Genomic DNA, 21,605 nt, shown 5'->3' with positions numbered 1-21,605 from the left:
TCTCTCTCTGCCTGCCTCTCTGCCTACTGTGATCTCTGTCTGTCAAATAAATAAATAAAAATGTTTAAAAAAATTAAAAAAAAAAGAAATTAAAATTGGCTAACATTCTTAAAAAAAAAAAAAAAGACATGGCTAACTATGGACTGCTCAGTGGAGTCTTGTAACGGCAAAATCCCTAAGAATTGTACTTTAAGGATTCTTGAAAATAGATCAGGAAGACTAAGGAGTCTGACATGGTAAAGTCACTCAACATACAGATGAAGTTAAAATGACCAAATCCTCCATTATTATTTCCTAGAAAAATAGAATGTGGGACTTAAAAAGAACTTAAGAAAGAACTATATCAATATTACAGATATGGAAACTGTGGAAACTACAGCCTTAGGAAATTAAATGGATGGTCCAATGGGTTATTATGAGACTTGAATTAAAAAACCCACTGCACAAGTCTCACAGACTTACTCTGTTTCCATCCTGCCATGGGTATAAAGTACAGCCTCTATTTAAAACATTGGAGTGTCACTTTTCATTATATTTATCGTAAATGTGCCCAAGAAATGAAAGAAAAGATAAGCAGAAAGTAAAGTCAATAAATACAGTGACAAATAACTTGGAGTCAGGATCTTAAGGTTCTATTCTTGGCTTCTTTACCAACATGTTTGATGCTCATTGGCAAGTCACTTAACCTCCTTGTACTTCAGTAAAAGTGAGGACAAAAGCAAATCTATAGACATACTGTGAGATTCTATGACTAATGGTGCTAACTAATTCAGAATGAGTCAATATCTGTGTGCCTCTACCAAAGAAAATGGGCATTATTAAAGAGCCCACACACAGGGCCATAAATATACTTCTTACACTAACAATTTGAAATTACTCCTATTAGATATAGAAATATGTAGGCTTTTTCTTTCTTGTAAAGTATATCCAGAAACAGGCTAGCCTAATTCCAAGTCATTTTCAAGAGAGGTGCAACGAAGTAAAAGTTTCTTTTAATTGCTAAATATATGGAGCCCCTATGGGCACCTCCATCCAAACAAAAATGTCTCTTCTTCTATCCTGCTCAATATTTTCAGCAACTGGATGGAGTTGCCAATGTCATGGTAATTCCTTTCGGAAGGAAAATTTATTTTACATCAGTGATTGAATTAATTCATCAGTTACAAGTCTAGGCTGTGTCCAACTCTATGTATAAAAATACTGTTATCATCATCATCATGAATGTCCCTGAGGATAACCCTCTAAGAGTGGGATTTGTGAACATAGTAGACTAAAATGAAGAGGAAGTTCTACATGGATTTTGTATTCTTCTCTGAGGTCTCTCTGAAATCTGCAATAATGCAACCTTTATTGGCTTTTCCTTTTTCCCATTCTGTTCTGTTTATTGACTTACTTTTGCTTACAGGAAACATCTAAACAAACTATATAGAGTCAACTTTTGTCTTTGCTCTCCTTTAAGGAGAAAGCAAATTAAAAGAACTATACACGTGCACTGAATAGCAGCCCTCTTACCTGACTGAGGAGTTTGCTCAGAATATTCCTTACTTCCCCCTTTTCCTTCATCAGAATTTTTCTCTTATGGACTTAAACACACACACACACACACACACACACACACACACACACGCACACACACACGCACACACGCACACATAAATATAAATACATATGATATATATCATGCAACATAGTAACACATTCCTCCTGCAACTGTAACCTTTACCTCTACTCTCCTTTTCTGCAAAGCACCTAAAATGATTTTCCGTTGCTCTGTAATACTACTGCCTCATTTTTCTTCTAAGTCCACTCTAAACAGATTTTCAATCTCCACTACTGTATTCAAATTTCATTCTATCACTGAGAGCTCTATATTGCCGAACTCAATGATCAATAATTATCCAACATCTTATAATACCAGCATTCCACAGAACTGGTCACTCCTTTTTTGTAATATTTTTCTCTTTTCCTCTGGAACAACACACTTCCTGATGTTTTGTTTTGTTTTTTTGTTTTGTTTTGTTTTATTTTTATGCTTCTCCCCTTTCAGACTCTTTTTCCAGACCCTATTTTTATTTTGTACTTTTAAATTTTGGAGTGCTCCAAAGTACAGTCTTTGGACCTCCTCACTTGTCAGCTACCTTACTTTGTTAGTGATCTACTCTTTTCCCATACCTTTGAATATTATTGATATGTTGATACCTTAAAATATTTTCTCAGCCCAACCTTTTCCTGAACTACTGTCACTTGGTTTTATACAGGCATGGATACTTGATAACTGAGATCCATCCACAATGACATCCTTGCATGTAGTTGGGCATACCAAGCAAGCCTCCACTTTAAGACATTTATATTTCTTCTTTCTGCCGGTAATGTTCCCCTCTTTACCCTCTTTATATTCAGGGAAGGTTTATTTATCCTAGATCTCTTACATCATTACTTCATCCAAGAGGGCTCTCCCTAATCACCCTCAAATACAATACCTAACGATATCACTTCTATACTCCCATCCTCATGTTCAGTAATAAAATAAATGTAGTGTGCATGTTTCAAGCATAGCTCTCCTCCCTGACTGAACTCTAGGAGACCATTGTAGCATAGGAAAAACAGTGGTTTGAGGTCCTATAATCCTTGATTTTAGCCATCCAACCTACCTGAGATATCATCTTAAACAAGTTACTTGGTTCAGTCTCACTGTAAATGAAGACAGCAATAACCAACATGTTTAGACAGTGTTTGTCCTGGTGTTTTAGTCATTATAGAAATGCACAAAAGAAAGTATAAAACCCAAATCATCTAGATATATTTTTTATAAACTTATAATTTAATAATATTATTTAATATCTTATACCATATGTAAAGTTAGAACCAAGCCATGTAATTAGAATTATTTTAGTAAATTTATAGCTCAACAATTTCATTACTTGGTATTTTGCACTTAGCTGAAAATTGGAGTTACTTCTTCTAAAAATGGGAGAAAGTAAAAAAAAACTTTTTTTTAATTGTCCTCTTTTTTTAATTGAGGTATAATTGACATACAATTATATTAGTTTCAGGTATACAACATTCAATATTTGTATATATAACAAAAGGATCACCACAGCATGTCTAGTTAACATCTGTCACCATACAGTTACAGAATTTTTTCTTATTATGAGAATTTTTATGATTTACTCTCCTAAGAGCTTTCAAATATATACTACTGTATTATAAACTATACTTACCATCCTATGCATTATAACTCTTTTATTTATTTTATAACTCAAAGTTTGAACCTTCTGACTCCTTTCACCCATTTTTCCCTCCACACCCACCCCAATTGCCCCCCTTCTGCCAACCACCAATTTTTTTCTGTAACTGTGGCTTTTTTTTTTTTTTAATGGATTCTATATATAAGTGAATTAATACAGTATTTGTCTTTCTCTGTCTGGCCTATTTCATTTGGCATAATGCCCTCTGGGCCCATCCAGGTTGTAGCAAATGACAAGACTTCATTCTTTTTTAATGGCTAAATAATATTCCATTTTGTATTTTCCACATCTTCCTTATCCATTCATTCATTCGCTGGACAGGTAGGTTGTTCCCATATCTTGGCTATTGTAAATACTTCAGCAAAGTGGGATGAATATATTTTTTTGAGTTAGTACCTTTGATTTCTTTGCATAAATAACCAGAATTAGAGTTGCTGGATCATATGGTAATTCTATTTTTAATTTTTTGAGAAACCTTCATATTGTTTTCCATAGTAGCTCTGCCATTTTATATTTCCACCAGCAGTAAACAAGGGTTCCCTTTTCTCTACATCCTCACCAACACTTGTTGTTTCTCTTTGATAATAGTCAATCAACAGGTGTGAGGTGATATGTCATTGTGGTTTCGATTTGCATTTACCTGGTAATTAGTGATGTTAAGCATTTTTCGTGTACCTATTAGCTATCTGTATGTCTTCTTTGGAAAAATTTCTATTCAGATCCTCTACCCAACAATCCTCAGATTGTTGTGGGGGCTCTTTGTTTGTTATCAGGTTGTATGAATTCTTAAATATTTTGGATATTAACTCCTTATATATGTTTTGTAAATATTTTCTCCTATTCCATGGGTTGTTTTCTCATTTTGTTGATGGTTTCCTTTGCCATGCAGAAGCTTTTTAGTTTGATGTAGTCCCACTTGCTTATTTTCACTTTTTTTACCTTTGCTTTTGATGTCAAATTCAAAAAACCATTGCCAAGACTGATGTTGAGGAGCTTACCACTTGCCCTTTCTTCTTGGAGTTTTGTGGTCATCCATTGTGTTGTTTTATGTTTGATTCATTCACTTTCAATTCCTCCAATCTCCTTTAACAACTCCTCATTCTTTATTCATTAACTCATTTAGTCACTTTTGTTCGTTAGGTAACTGCCAAAATGAAGAGATTAAGTATTTTGGTTTCATATATAAAAATATTTCTTTTCTCTCATAAGTCTGGTGTTTTTTATGTTGAAACCTCCAAAATCCCCAACCTGTATTATTTCTTACCAACCTAGTATAGCGTCAGGGGAGGATAACATGATTCACAATTATCTAAAAATAAAGTATACAGTATTCATAAGCATTAGAACAGAATGGTGATTTTATATTCTTTTTTTTTTCTTTTAACCCTGCCACAAATACTTAAAAATTAATTGCATCATATTCAAGATTGGTGATCCCACTTATAACGTTATACAGATGTAAAAACACTTACAGCCAGAAAGCAAAAGTCAAATTAACAAAGCAAGTGCAAGTGCATCTTTTTTTTTTTTTTTTAATGTGGAGAAAAGCTATTGTGGAACACATATGTGAAACTCCCAGCATCATCACATCTTGAAGCCCCCATGTATTCGATATAGATCAACTTTTTTAAAGGAAACCAGAGATAATAGTTTTAGAATATTGAAAATTCTGTACCAGCACTTCTCTTTCCACATCAGCCAAAATGTTCCACTACTTCTTTGCAATCTCACTATTTATCATCTTTCTCATTTCCTTTTATCCTACCATCTTCTAAACATGCCCCATTCACATCCTTTTTTCGTATCTGATTTGTCTGTGACTGTTTTACCCTGTGATCCTTTCCCTATACCAAAGGTTCTACCCAGTTTTTCTCAACTATAAAAAAGTATGTCCTCAATCCTGACAGCCTCAGACCAAAGTTCTTGTTTTTGTGAGATGATAAAGTAGCCTAGATAAAAACAGTAATAAAGGTTTAGAATGTCTCTAGAAAATTTCTAATAAAATTTCCATTGAAGTCTTACCTCTGAATTTAATTTTTTAGATAGGTAATTTAAAATTTCAAAAGAAAGAATTAAGATAATTGCAGTTGGACTTTCCTTACCCAAATAGTTAAAGCTTAATCTCTTCAAGTCCATATATCCTTCAGACTACATATTATCTTGAACCTGAAAGACCATAAATGATAGCTAAAGTCAAGCTAAAAAAGCCATTATATAAGAACATCAGAAATATAGATATTATATTCTCCTATTTACTGATTGAATGAGGAAAACATAGTCCAGCTAAATTTCAATATATCAGATACTCACCAATAGCTTTCCTATAAATATCCTGTTACCCTTAACAAAATCATATACATTTTCATAGAAAATACAGATAATTAGATAAAAACAATCTTTTCATTTTAATAATCTTGTTTAAATTCCTTCATTACTATTTGAGTGCAAATACTATTATTTCCAAAATTTAAATCTCAGTAATTATTTCAGTGATAAAAAATATTTTTCTCATTCAAATTAACACCACCAGTAAATAACTCCTTTTATTCTAATATATCTGATTATACTTAATTTTAATTCTCAGTTTTCTCTCTAGTTTATTGATTAAAGTTCCTAACCTACCTAGTCCTATTATGCCTGTTTAAAATGTATGAAAACAAAAATTATAGAAGTTGAATACATAATTTTTAAGAGTATAACTGCATACATAACTATTTTGCTCCATCTTTAATAAAATCTCCCTCAACCCATAATAGTTTTGTACTCTTAAGGTTAAACTTGACCAAATCTGGGTAAGAAACATAAATTTTTGAAAAAATATTTTCAACTCAGTAAACATATTTTCTCTTATCAAAATGGTATCACAATTCCCAATATCCTCTCCTATCCAGAAATTTATCACAAAAGAGTCAGTTTGAAGCTAGCTAATTTTCTCTACTTCACAAGCCCCCTGGATACCCAACTCAGTTTCTATCTTGTTACTAAGGGATTACTGGTCCCTTCTTCGGAAATTGTGTTTGAGTTGCCCAGAGTGGGAGGTGTCCTAAGATTCTTCTTCATTTAGAAAGGAAAGTGAAAAGGGTCTTTATTTTAAATATAAAATTTAAAAAATATGGAAAATCATCCATTACATTGATATTCTTGTAATACTAGAATTTGCTGTTCATGTAATCTTACAAGCTTTTTCTTTTATTACTAATAAATTCTCTTTGAAAGATACAGCCTCTTCACTCCTGTAGCTAAAACTGTTGAAACCATGTAATTCCTAATTGCATGAAAAATTTTATTTTAAAGCTTAAAAATTATACACATTATATTATCATTTAATAAGTCTAGCACAGTTTGGAAACACATGCTCAATATTGCACACTGTAATATCCTTTAGAATTGGCATAATTAATACTAATAGTTTTACTCAATTAATATTTACTGGATGTTTACTATGGTGTCTTAGATTTACATGCCTTAGCACATATAAAGTAGAGCTTATTTTTCCAGTAAAACAATTGAATTTACTGAAGAGTATGTAGTTTTTAAAGTTCCAAGACTATTCTTCTGAAATCAACATGATAATTTTAGAGCATTGTACTTTTCTAAAGACAAAATTCCCCACCTGATAAATTTAATTCTCTCTTAGAAAAAAAGTAAACATGATAATCCCATGAATATCCTGGCAATAGCTTTTTTCTTATCTTTTGGATTATTTGCCAACCTAATCACCATCATCCTTGTTTTCAGTGTGCAAGATGTGACATTTTCAATTTAATTACCACTGAATATCTTAAGTAAGTTCTAAATATGATTTTTTCCCATTGTTTTATACCTATGTTTCCATTCAGATTAGAGAGTGGTTGTCAATGGCAGGGTGCAGTGTAAACCCTTTCTGCTGATGGCTAAAGGGCTCCCCCTGCCAAAGCCAATCTACAAAGTCTAGAAAATGTGCCTACAACTTCAGAAAGTTTCTACGGCACAGAAACCAATGCAGGGCCACAAGAATCATGAATAAACAAGTATATCACCAAAGGAAACTATAAAGCTCCAATGACTGATCCGAAAAAAATGGAAAGCTGTTCACTGACTAGGGATCTAACATACAGCAAGGTGACTATAGTTAACAATACTTTTTTATATACTTAAGTGTTGCTAAGAGAATAGATGTTGAATGTTCTCACATTAGATTTTTTAATCTTAGACAATATTATAGGTCAATTATATCTCAGTAAACCTTGGATGGGGAGAACAAAAAGGACAGTAGAAAGGCAAATTTACTCTCTCTGCTTAAACTGGACATCCATCTTTTAATGTCCTCAAGCCTTCCCGGCTTCTTAGGCCTTTGAGTTTGGACTAGAATTACACCGCTGGTTTCCCTGAGCCTCCAGGTTACAGAAAGCACATACTTCTTAGCCTTCATAATCATGTGAGCCAATCCATCATAATCTCTTTTAATCTATCTATTTATATATTCTATTAGTTTTATTTCTCTAGAGAAACCAGACTAATACAGATTCTGGCACTGAAAGTGGTACCAGAGGAATGGAATTTTGAGGTTACAAAGAAGCTATTTCCTACTTTTTCATCTTCTTCCCTATCCCTCAGCAGTACACACACATACACAAACAAATCACTTGAATTTTTTAATCATTCTGAACTTTGTTTTACATAACATTTTACAGACAATGTTGTACTGAATTAAAATATAAACACTGATCTTGTGGTGGTACCATACTTTTTCTTTCTAGTAAAACGTGACTTATTTGCCACTACTTCACACCTTCAACTATAAAGCCATCACTCATCTAGGAACTATGTACAAGTCTCCTTTGATGTTGATTATCAAAAGACTCCCTTCCTATTAAAACCCATGTCATCTTATATCAGTGCAGCTTGAAGAAAGGAGACAATGTCAGTTTTATGGACTACGAGTCCTAATTTCTGATTCAGTTGATGACAAATAAAATGATATAGTTCCAGTCTGGAATAGATGAAGATATATGTAATTTCAGATCATAAAACATATTCAACTGTACATGGAGGAGTAATATTGCATATACAATTGCTACACAATGTCAGTGGCATACAACAATAAGCATTTAATTAGCTCAGCTTTGGAAGCAAGCTGATCTTGGTTGCATTTAACTGGGGGATAGTTTTGCTTCAAGCTATGGGTTTATTTGAGCATGACTACTCTCCTCACTGAGATTTAGTGTCATGTCTCTTCTATCTATTTATTCTAGGATCAAGCCAGAGGAAATAGTAGCTACCGGGGAAGTTCCTCTTATGGTGGTGGCAGGAGTGCAAGGTAACAAGTGGAAATACACATGGTCTCTTAAGGGAATTGGTACTTGTCACTTCTATTTCCTGATATTGGCCCATGTGAAATATATGTCAGAACCCAAAGGAAAGTAGTAGGAAAATATATTCTTCCCCACTTCCTGAAAGGAATACAATGTCACATGGCAAACAGTATGAGAAGGAACAGTGAAAAGTTGGGGCCAATTTCTCAAATTATCACATACAGAGAAGTGGTATGTAATGAGGAATTTTCATACCTCACTACAGGAATGGAATTTCTGAATTATTAGATTTGATTGAATTTTGAAATCTAAATTGATGCCAAAATTTATAGTAGACCTAATACCCTATAATAGATGTTCAGGTTATACTTTATACAATGAACTTTTAAAAAGAAGCCTTCACTTAATCTGTATGATGAAGTTTTATAGGAATAGGCACAGTATTTTTTAATCTAAAGAGAATCTTTCAAATGTGCAGAGATCTAAGAGTTGGGCAAGTAAACAGTGGTAACCTGCTTAAACAGAAGTCTAAATTTATATTTATAAATTTTATGAAAAATATATTGATGTAGTTTTCCCTACATCAGTGAAATATTTTAACTGATTTAATATGAAACAAATGCTTTAATTTACATTTACTTATAGGGAGTGATGTCCAAAAATACCAGCTTCTCCAATATGGTTCAAATATGGTCATCCGGGGTGTCTGGGTGGCTCAGTGGGTTAAGCCTCTGCCTTCGACTCAGGTCATGATCTCAGGATCCTGGGATCGAGCCCCGCATCGGGCTCTCTGCTCAGCGGGGAGCCTGCTTCCCCCTCTCTCTCTGCCTGCCTCTCTGCCTACGTATTATGTCTCTCTCTGTATCAAATAAATAAATAAAATATTTTAAAAATATATATATATGGTCATCCATTTCATACCATGATGACGCCTGAACATTTATCAAGTAGAATCCTAATATAATGGCCTCAAATTTGATCCTAGTTGAGACTGAAATTTTATAACCTATTGAAACTTCTTTCCTGAGACTTTTTTGAAAAAAAAAAAAATTAAAGCAGCAAAAGAGAAATATTTGTTTCTACATTTGAAAGGAGTATTTTTTAAATAGACCATACATTGTGATGCAAGGAGTTTGCTAGAAATGTAAACATAAAGCTTTCAAATACCCATTTAACATATTCACTGAGCTTTATTTCAAACGCAAGAATCATGTGAGTTATATTGATTTCTTGACTGTTTGAATCTGAGATGAAAAATTTTAGCTGGACTACCTCTTATCACCAGCAAAAAATAAATACTTCTTATTCTTTGACAATTACAAAAGCTCATAATCTCATGAGCTCACTCACCTTTTTTCAGATTTTAGAAAAAAAAAAAGCAATCTCAAAACTTTACAAAGTTGGTCGTCAGAATGATACCCAAATCTCCAGACATCCAGAGAATTTGATAAGTGGCTACATCCTGGGATTCTCTAAATTCACACAAATCTGAAGGTTTGGGTTTTGGGGCTTTTGTTTGTTTGTTTTTTGTTTGTTTGTTTGCTATTTCAGATGACTTAAACATGGAAAGATGGAAAATCATGTGAGGTATGAAGACAGTGTGTGTAAAATTCATCAAAGAATTGTTTTCTATCCAAGACTAAATTCCAGATATAAACTCCAGAATTGAGAAAATTGTCCAAGATTACAAGGGACCACCTCAATTCTTTTTTAATCCTTTTTTTTCCTGGAGTTTCTTCAGGGGTATAGAATGAGAAGTGACTCATTAATTCATTTAGTCATTACATGCTATTTGTCAACCACTCAGCTGGACACTAATGATTTAAGAAGATAAAGATATAATCTTTGCCCTCCAAGTATAGTGCTACATACAGGAAAAAAATAAGAAATTATTACATCCTGACATGATAGATAATTTAGTAGTGGTTAAAAACAGGATGGTGGGAGGGTATTGAACACAAAGGAAGTCTTAGGGTATATGTCCTCATGAGCATTTATCTTTGTATACATATCTTCAGCATTAATTTTTAGAATCAAAAAAATTCTGACTTTCCCTTTACTTTGAGTTTTCTTTTGCCTATAATAACGCAATCAGAGAATCACAGAGCAGGCCCCTAGAATTTGAGTACCTCCATATCCACCATTAAAATGAACTCTTCTTTTCAACAGCAAACCCTAGGTTGTTACTGGGTCTTGGTCAGAGGCACCACTCAGTGGGACATCAGTCACTACAAGATCTTAACTACTTATGAATCAGGTATTTATTGATTTTTCCAGCCATAGGCTGAGCAATGTGCAGTAACATCCCATTATCAGTTTGAAGTAACATTATTTGAGCAGAGCTGAAGTCAAAAGGAAATTGGACATGGCACATATTAGGATTAAGGAAGAGACTCACAGAGAAAAAAGCCGTGTTTATAGGGAAAATTATTAACAAATGTCTCGAAATGGTAAACTTTGCTTCTCCAAGGAAGACCTGGCTGTAGTCACTGTTGTGTATCCAAAGTGCCCATCATGAAGATTAGCTCTTGTTACCTGATGCTTAGTTCATTAAAATAGTCTCATCCTACTAATAAGGAGTGGGTTGTGATTTGAAAGAGTGATTGAAATTTGTCTGTCCTGAATATAATACTTCTTTAAGAATTGGAATTTCTTGGAGTTACGCATGCTTAATTTAACATCCTATAATTTACACATTACATCTTGTCCAAAAAAATGAACTTTATAGAAAAACAAATGAGGATTTGTTGGATTCATTGTGCTTGAGATGTACACTTCAGCCTAGGCACAATTTTATAATGGCTTATTGAAAACTTAGTTTTTGGATTTAGAAAAACAAAGAGAATTTAGTTACAGCACTAGCTCGTAAATGATACCTTAGGACATTAGGATATTGCCTTATAGCACATGATATATCTTTGGAACAGTGGTCAACCTATAGCCTTGTTTCTCTTCTAACCGGGATACAGGGGTCTAGGAAACAAGGGACCTACTTGAGAATAATCTAGTTTCCAAGTCCCATTTCTTTAGTTTCTTCTGGTGTGGAAGTCTTTATTTCTTAAAAAGGAATGCTCCTAGTCTTTATTCACTAAATAAGAATTTGCATTGCCATCTCATCACTTAAGACTTCTTATTGCTACTTTACCAAGAGCAAAATGATTGTGGCAAATAATCCCAGCTGGTAAGAGAAATAGGTTTGCTGCTAAATAGTGGAGGCAGATAGATGTTCCCCTGTATCCCTGGGTCCCAGAAGATCCTCTGGAGCACTTCAGAGTATTATTATATCTGGTGGTAAATTTAATGAAACACTGCAGAAAAAGAATGTGGCTAAGATCAGGATCACCAAAGGGTTAGAATCTCCAGGAATTAAAATTTGAATCATTTCAAGAAAAGAATAGCATCCATCTGAGATGCTGAATGGGAATAAAGTGAATATGGAAGGAGTACTGAAGGAAGGAAATTATAAATAAGACCCATGGCCTTCAAATTAATTCAAAAAAGAGGATATTATATACTTACCTTTCTTTCTTATTCTTTCCTGTGTATGCACACATACTTGTGTGCATACTTAATATTAGCTATCTTCTTCCTTTACTTATCCCTTCTGTTTTATATAAGGAGTTAGTAATTAGTATTAAAATGTAATTTATACATTATGGAATATGAAAATGAGATGATTAAATAAGAGAAATGAATATCACCCAGAGATTTGAAACAATTAATGATACTTTGGGACTCTCAGTACTGGATTTCCATCATACATAGCTGTAGGGTGGATTTTCATCGTACATGGGATTAAATACATTATGTAGGGAACAGACATGATTTTTCTTTCTTTTTTCTTTTCTTTTTGATTTGGACTTTTAAGTATAAGTAGAAGTCCTGTTAAAAATTATATTTAGAATCAGTACACTAGGAGTAGATGCTGAGATTCTCATTCTAACATCAGTATTCCAGGCAATACCAATACAAGAAAAAAAATACATTTAAAACAATTTATGTATGGAAGCAAGATCTAATTTTTCATTTAAATCTGTTTTGACTCTTCCCTTCTTTAATTTTTCAGTTTAAGAAATACAATTTAGTGGGGTTTTTTTCTATCCAGAGAGTTTTTTTTTTTTTTTTAAGATTTTATTTATTTATTTGACAGAGAGAGATCACAAGTAGGCAGAGAGACAGGCAGGAGAGGGGGGAAGCAGGCTCCGTGCTGAGCAGAGAGCCCGATATGGGGCTCGATCCCAGGACCCTGGGATCATGACCTGAGCAGAAAGCAGAGGCTTTAACCCACTGAGCCACCCAGGTGCCCCTCTATCCGGAGAGTTTAACATAAATTTTATTACAAACATGTAGGTAATGGTTCTTTATAGTATGTGAAGTTAAGAAACATAACAAAACTTACAGAAATTTTTATAAACAGGTGTAAGACTTATCAAATTTGGACATGATTAATAATTACAAATAAACATAAATGTGTGAGCACATATTTGTATACTAAAATAAAATTTGAATCAGCTGTTAATCCCACAATAGAATACTGTATACTTTCAAATCAGAGGTGATTCATAGGCTGTAAGTCAAGTACAAATCGAAATAGAAAAAGTTTAATTTTCCTTGGTGCAAAAGAGACACACACACTGCCCCCCCCCCATACACACACAGGCATATACCGTTTTCTTTTTTTTTTTTTTTAATTTTATTTATTCATTTGACAGAGATCACAAGTAGGCAGAGAGGCAGGCAGAGAGAGAGAGGAAGGAGGCAGGCTCCCTGCTGAGCAGAGAGCCCCATGTGGGGCTCCACTCCAGGATCCTGGGATCATGACCTGAACCAAAGGCAGAGGCTTTAACCCTTGAGCCACCTAGGTGCTCCTATATAAATGTTTTTAAAGGCTAATAAGCTTTTTGCCAGTTTTGCAAACCAGGAATATTTCCTGAGGATTGAAACCATCTCTTTGAAATGTAATCAAGGAAGGAATCACCCTTATCTCCCACTTTTCAGAGGGTGTGGGGGCCTGACTTCAGCCAGGTCTTGGCTCCAAATTGATAACTTACCTGTGGGCTGATAAGGATATAAGATTTTTTAAATATAGGCAATTAGGAAACAGAGGAGACTGCCCCAATTAAGAAATGAATTTAGGTTGAACTACATATGACAAAAGGTGATGTCAATTCCCTTACTTGAAGATTAGTTTATTTGTTTATTGATTATTTTGAAAATATGTTTGCAATGAATTGTATTTGCTTGGCTATGTAAAAGGTAAGATTTCTTTCTGTATTTCAAATTTCTTTAACAGATTGTCTGTGATGTGCATTGCATCTGCTTGAATTCCTATTCAATAATTTTTTTTTTTCTCTTCTACCTTTGTGGAGAGTTTTTCTGGGTTGGGAGTTTTTGTTTTTAATTCTATGTTTCCAACAATATCTTTAGGAGGAAATGCAAGGCAAGGATGGCTTGCATCTCTATCTGAGACTTCTCCCCAAACTCCAGTGTTAAAATCCATGGAGTGAACCTGGGTATAAGTAGGACTACTTTTTTCTAGAGTAAAAGGGTGAATTGATAAGAATAAATACAGGCCAAAGCCTGCTTTGCCTGCTTTTCTTCTGGAAACCCAAAGCCACAATCATAAATGTTTGTACTTCATTAATAGAAAAAAGTTAATCCTAAATACATCAACAACAATGAAAAGAAGATATACAAGTCTACAAGAGCAATGGCTAGAAGCTAAAGCCAGATTTAAATTTCTTGTTCTGGGCCTATCTTGAGTATTATAAAGTAAGAAGATCATTCAAAGAATGATTCTAATATTTTTTAAAAATTTCTTGAAGTGAGAGAAGAATGTAACTGGATTTTTATAGGTCCTTTGAAATTCTCCTTTATCCACTCCTGGAATGAGAATATTCCAAACCAACATTATTATTTTTTTTAATTTTTTATTTTTTATAAACATATATTTTTATCCCCAGGGGTACAGGTCTGTGAATCGCCAGGTTTACACACTTCACAGCACTCACCAAAGCACATACCCTCCCCAATGTCCATAACCCCACCCCCTTCTCCCAAATCCCCTCCCCCCAGCAACCCTCAGTTTGTTCTGTGAGATTAAGAGTCACTTATGGTTTGTCTCCCTCCCGATCCCATCTTGTTTCGTTTATTCTTCTACCCACTTAAGCTCCCATGTTACATCACCACTTCTTCATATCAGGGAGATCATATGATAGTTGTCTTTCTCCGCTTGACTTATTTCGCTAAGCATGATACGCTCTAGTTCCATCCATCCAAACCACCATTATAAATGGAGTTGGTGGTGGAAGAAACAAGAGAAATAGGAAGTCTTGTTAGAATAACAAAAAAATTTTTAAAAAGAGTGATGAATTTGTTATCAAAGGAAAGGATATATAGTAAGGCAGTATAGGAACCACAAATATGCATAGGAAAAAAAATATAAGATCCATCCAGCGGCAGAAATTGGAAAGGAAAACAGGGTGTGTGAGTACCCAGAAGCCTCAGACTTAAAGTATCTATTAATTGTACCAGTTGAAAAATCCCCAGAAAATGTTCTGTTTCACAGGAATAATTTATATTACGGGAACATGTTTGTGATCTTTTTTCTCTGTCTGGAAGTGCCTCTCTTTCAAATTGTGCCTGCTCAAGTGCTCAGGGGTCACCTCCTGTTTTGTCCTTGTTTGTCTCATTGCTATTGTTGCATATATCACATTGCATTTTTTTTTTAATTAGTAGGCTTTTTTTTAGAGCGGTTTTCAATATACAGAAATGAGCAGAAAATATAGAGCTCTTTATGCCCCCACTCCTTTTGTATAAAGTTGCCATTATCACTAATATATTGCTTTATTGTGCCATTTTTGTTATAATTTTCTTGTTTATTAACTCAGTGCAAAAATTATGACTTATTAATTGCTAAGCAAAGAGACTCAATAAATGCCAGTTTTAAAACTAAACTGAATAGAATATAAATTGCGTAGTAAAATCATGTGTAACTTTTCAATGTAGTTTTTGATCTCAGGAATCCTTCTAATAATAGACGAAAGCCATAGATTTTCTTCATTTAAAGAGTGCAAGTACATGTACATATATCAACTTTGACTGTAAGGTTTAAAATGACAGGATCTCTCAATTCAATACTGTTGACATTCTTTGTTGTGTGGGGCTGTCTAGTGTATTGTAGGATGTTTTATTTTGTAGCATTCCAGCTTCTATTTACTAAATGCCAAGAGCAATTCCCTCCCCTACAATGACAATAAAAATGTCTCCAGACATTGCTGAATGTCTCCTGCGTTGCAAAATTGTCCCTGCTTAAGAATTTCTAAAGATAACATCACCAAACCACAGCTAAGAAAGTCTGCATTACTATAAAAACTGATTTCAAAATAGGGTCCATTTGATCAATTATAAATTATAAATGAGAAAGGAGATAAAGAGATAACAAAAGGATAACTTGAGTATGCAAAAAAAAACGAATTTATCAGATACAAGAGATGTTGTTTGAGTAAATGTTGAACATACATTTACTGCAGTTTCTTTTTCTTTTTTAAGAATTTTTATTTATTTGACACAGAGAGAGAGAGCACAAGCAGGCAGAGTAGCAAGGAGAGGGAGAGGGAGAAGCAGGCTCCCCACTGAGCAAGGAGTTTGACACAGGACTCAATGCCAGGATCCTGGGATCATGACCTGAGCCTAAGGCAGACACTTACCCAACAAAGCCACCCAGGCGCCCCTACTGCAGTTTCTAGCACACATAAAACAAGCAAAGTTCTTAGCTATTAATCTGATTAAAAATTTGGCATTTAACTTACAAATGAGAATTTCAAATGTATATTTTTTTAATTATTCCTTGAGAAAATGCAATGAGGCTTACTAAATTAGTAACAGAAATCACCTAAAGTAATAGAAATAACTCATAAAGCTGTGCACTAGTTGTCCAGTTATTGATCCATATTACTAAATCCCTCTAGAGGACATAAGCATAAAAAGCAACATTGAGCAGGCCCCCACTATTTGCAGGACACTGGAAATACATACATACATACATACATACATACATACATACATGGAAGAAGTGACCTTTGTTTTCAAATAAACCATTGTCCTTCAGTATGTTGAAGACCAGAGTTTAAAGTTTAGTTCTGGATTAATTTACTTTCCAAGCAAAAATTTTGAGATTGGCTTTAGTATTTAAAAAAAAAACCCTAGGGCGCCTGGGTGGCTCAGTGGTTAAGCCGCTGCCTTCGGCTCAGGTCATGATCTCAGGGTCCTGGGATCGAGTCCCGCATCGGGCTCTCTGCTCAGCAGGGAGCCTGCTTCCTCCTCTCTCTCTCTCTGCCTGCCTCTCTGCCTACTTGTGATCTCTCTCTGTCAAATAAATAAATAAAATAAAAAATAAAAAAAAAAAAAATAAATAAAAAAAAAAATAAAAAAAAAATAAAAAAAAATAAAAAAAAAATAAAAAAAAAAATAAAAAAAAAAAAAATAAAAAAAAAAAAAAACCCTAACTGTAAAAGAAAGAAATATATACTGTCCTGTTTTCATTGAATGAGGAAGCTATAATAAAGATGATAGATAATATATCAATATTATGGACTTTTTAATAAATTATTACCAAACTAAATTTGTCTGTATTAAATGCAAGATATATGAATGTTAAAGGTTACTTATTAACTAGTCTAATAGATTTGGATATTTCTATGTATTTATGTGCGTACATTTTCAATTTTATTAGTGATGAAATTTCTGTAAATTGCTTTCCCTTGCATCCTGTGCTTTTGTTTGTTTCCGTGAGGCCAAAGATGTGCATTTTGTTTATCTGTGTATACCTCAGTGTGTCCAGCACAACGTTCTTATCAGGCTGATCTCTGAGAGTGGAGTTTAGGTGAGGTAAATTGAATTGAATTGCTTTAAACTGAAAGCTCCTTTTAGCATTGGTTATTCCCCTAGACTCCTGGAGGTAGCTGGAACTGAAATGCTACAGACAGCTATTTTTCATTACTATATACAAAATCACTGCTAGGTTGGCACGAAGAAATAAAATGTCTTGACACAAAGAGTTAATGTGATTGCCAGTCCTTACACTGTTAGAGCCAAGATAGAGCTAAGATCTCTGGCTCAATGCCAGAGCATTTGGCTTCATAGCCTGCTGCCTTTCCTTTATGGATAATCATGCTTTTTTAATTGGAGCGTACATCAACTTTTATGTACTGATTTGGCTACTGACATGTCAGGTGTATGGTGACTCCTCAAATGAACCTGACTTGGAGCTCTCACCCCACAAGTTATGTTCCAAGATTACAGTTTTAAAACTTCTCTTGGCTTGCCACCTTGTGGTAGCTTTTTCAAAGTAACATAATTCAGTCTTCAAAGAATTAATGGGTTTCCCACCTTCTTAAGAATAATAATTTACATATAAAAAACAGATAAATTTTCAGTGAGTTCAGTAGAGATCTAAAAAATATCATCTTATTTAAAATTAGAATTTATGATAAATCTTTTTTTCCTATTATTTCCACAAATAGTTTGACACCTTAAACTTGGGAAAAAATAAGGAAAGTATTATCTCAATCCCCCAAAAATGTATGTGATATCATGAAATTAATTCAAAACCTTTCTCTATTTCATTGGTTACTTTCTGAAAACTTTAAATTAGATATAGCTGCTGAACAACTATTAATATAATAAGAAATTACATGTATTGTAAGACAAATTACAGTTTACCATCAGTTTTTAAAATACACAATTATAATGAACTACATGATACATGGTTGGTTTATTAGCTAATTTGATTACTATTCATATAGATTTATTAGTTGATAAATAACAATTTATTAGAGTATTTGCAATATGTATGTTCATATTTTTTTTTGTCTTAATGACCACAGTTCATCAGCTTTCTGAGTGTATATCTAGTATGTTCTAAAACTAAATTAATTACTTGTCTAGAAAAGGCTTTGAGTTTCCTCAGAAGAAATGAGATCTTTTGATTGGGACTTATAATTAAAAGACCAAGATAATTGCTACAATCCAATAACAAAACAAGAACACAGGGTAACCACAATGTCATCGATCATAGTGATGGAAGAAAGTTGACAAATGATTGCTAACACTTCAAATTCATAAACTAGGTGATCTATTTGAAGATAATGTTAGATAGCATTGGGTATTAAGAACTCTTCTCTGTATGCACTAGCCATTTTCACAAACTATTGTGAAAAGATTGTCCAGATAAGTTTTTGGTTTCATAGAACAAATATCAGAAATACTGCCACAAATCTGTTTTCATACCTGAAGATGGCTATTCAAACCAAGTCTGAGTGGATATGACTCTGATATAGTGGTGGATTTATTAATCCTCATCATTCTCAATTTAGGGAAACCTGGCATGCTGGGAGATTCCACACCTGGACCAAAATCAGTTGCTTTTATTTTTATTAGTCAGGAAAATAACTCTTACTGAGATTTAAACACAGATGAAACTTGTAACTGCTTTATCTTTCAGCTGGAAAATAACTTAGATATAATGCAGACTTCTCACTGCAAAAATTTAATTTAAGGGCAAAATATCCTAAGGAGACAGCATCAAAAAAGGGCAGTCTCGGGTAATCTTATTCCCAATCCAGTTCTATTTAAACAACTCCTTGATTTCTGAATTCTTACAGACACTCAACGGTATTCACATTTATCATGAATTCTGGGAATAATATTTTGTGCTGCTACCATCTAGGATTGATTTTTATTACTTAATTTTTTAAATCATTCACCATGGTGTGGTCTTTGTTCTAAGAAGACAGCAGGAAAAGAATACAAGAAAACGTCTTCATTTGAATTACTGTTTATTTTAATTTATTGAACATATGTCTTTTATTTAGGTCTAGTCCAACTATCACAAAGTTTGTGCTTTGATGGCTTTATGAAATCTTTTTTATTGTCTTTGAAGTGGCCCCATTTTCTTAATAGAAGAAATATATTTAAATTATCTGAGAGCCATGTTTGCTCTCCCTGCTTGCTGCCCTAGGATATCTAAGACTAGAAACTTTATCAAAAATAGTCTTGATTTACTTGCTAACTTTCACTCTCTTCTCAGGAATACTTTTGATTAGTAAGGAAAGTGCTTCCTCATTGTCTTCTTTCACTGGCAAATAATACATTGCATTTGTGTCTCCCTTTACTGAGCCTAGAGCCTTTAGATTCATTATCCAATTAATCCTCCTAACATTGCTGTAAAGTAAGAACGGGGAGTCAGTTCTGAATCTACATGTAGGGAGATTGAATGACTTATATGTCACCAAACTGGTAAAAAGCAGAGTTGAGAAAACTGCTTAGGGCTTGCCCTTAGTGCAATATTAGGTCCTTATTTTTCATATTATAAGAACCTCTTCAGAGATAACTGGTACTAGAAGTTGAGAAGCAAACAGGTTTCTTCATCTTTAATTGTAACAATGTTCTCTAAAATGACCTTTAGAAATAACTGGGTATGTAAATGCATTTGTATTGGCATAATGTAGTGCATGGTATTTTAATGATATATGGAATATAATCACTTGTTTTTCTAGTTATGTGAGCTGGTTAATGTTCAACAATAAATTACAATATTAGCATTCACTAATAAGCAATTGTTGAAGCAAATGTATTTTTTTCTTTCTCCCTTTCATTTATCATAAGTAAGCTAGTTTATATCCTCCCCTTTATCACATGAGGATTATGCAGCTCAATTGCATTTTTATTTGATTATTTTAATTCTGTATTTTTGAGTCATTTATATTGCTACAGAAACAATTCAAAGAACACCATTTATTTTTATTTTTAAATAAGATTTAGTTCAATCTGCAAAAAGTCAAAAAAAAAAAATCAAATCCTAACTATCTTACATGTTTCTCTATCCCACATTTCCTTGCTGCATTAGATAACTAAGAAAATCATTATCTACTTGGTATGTGTGACTATATGTTTGACTATAACCCGAAGGTTGAAATGTCAGAAATCCCAGAAGCAGAGAGTTCCTGGAGGATTTCAAGCCCAAGTATGCCAGTTGGGGAAGACTAGAGATTGAGATAAGCTTCAACTGTACACTTGAACTTTAGGCTCTTAAGACGAACACAGATTTGGATTCATTTGAGATTTTCTTTTTGTAAGTCAATGGATAATAGATCAGAAGGAACCTTTTAAAATATCTTGAATTTCTCTCTTTTTTTTTTTTTTTTTTTTTTTGAATAAAACAACTTTAGGAAAAAATGCAAGCTGAAGGTCCAAGGTCACCTGAAATACGATCTGTGATGTCCTTGCTCACTCTGGTGGGTTGATGCCACCTTATGGAGCTAGAGGTTCACTACACCACATGTTGCAATAGCCACAAAAACCTAAGTTCCAAAAGAAGCACTCACAACTTAAATTTAGTTGATAGAAAACCATTTCACTGTATAACTAAAAGGCAGGGGGTTAAATACTAAATGCTTCTATAATATTTTTTAAGAACTTAAAGCTCTTTGTTTTTACATTGTATATTATTAATCAGATATAAGATTCGCTTTCCATTGGCAATGTAATAGAGTTTTTAAAGCAAGTGTGCCTTCCTATTTTGAACATTCAGAAAAGATTAACTCCTGCATTAGTTCCTTGCTGTTTCCACTTTATCATTTTATTTTACCCTTAATTTCTCTGTTCCAAACTATATATAGACTGATAAGTTACTCAAATGTGCTTAGATATAAACTCATCTATCTAAATTTAAAATGATAATTGTGTTAATATAGAAACTAAGCAGAAAGATAAATCCAGGAGACAGTAACCTTGCAAAAATCTCTTTGTGAGCTTGTGTAAGGATCATGAACAGAGGGGTTGAAACTTCTTAAATCATTTTAGGAAATAAATGAGGAGGAACAAGGAAAACATCTGTAGCTTTTCGTGAAAGAAAAGAAATGCTTTCTGAAAGTATGAAGCGATCCAGATGTGCCAGTCCCCACTGTATGAATAAAAAAAGGGAAGCTTAATGCAGAGACATGCTGGATCCAACCCAGGCTTCAGAACATTGTATATAAGGGTCTAGATAAGATGTTATTTC

General features: G+C 33.6%; 1 long non-coding RNA gene across 1 annotated transcript in view; it reads left to right on the top strand.

Moving 5' to 3' along the window:
* LOC116593123 overlaps nt 1-21,207 on the top strand; it is a 142,627-nt gene extending 121,420 nt beyond the window's left edge. The window contains exons 3-5 of the long non-coding RNA XR_004286761.1: nt 8,483-8,547; nt 10,712-10,799; nt 20,451-21,207. This is a non-coding gene — a long non-coding RNA (uncharacterized LOC116593123). The remainder of the gene's footprint in view (nt 1-8,482; nt 8,548-10,711; nt 10,800-20,450) is intronic.
* Nucleotides 21,208-21,605: the final 398 nt, after the last annotated feature.

Source organism: Mustela erminea, chromosome 6 (assembly GCF_009829155.1).
Source record: "Mustela erminea isolate mMusErm1 chromosome 6, mMusErm1.Pri, whole genome shotgun sequence".
In the NCBI taxonomy this organism is placed as follows: Eukaryota; Metazoa; Chordata; class Mammalia; order Carnivora; family Mustelidae; genus Mustela; species Mustela erminea.
Note: the sequence above shows the minus strand (reverse complement) of the source record. Positions and strands in the feature narration are given on the sequence as shown.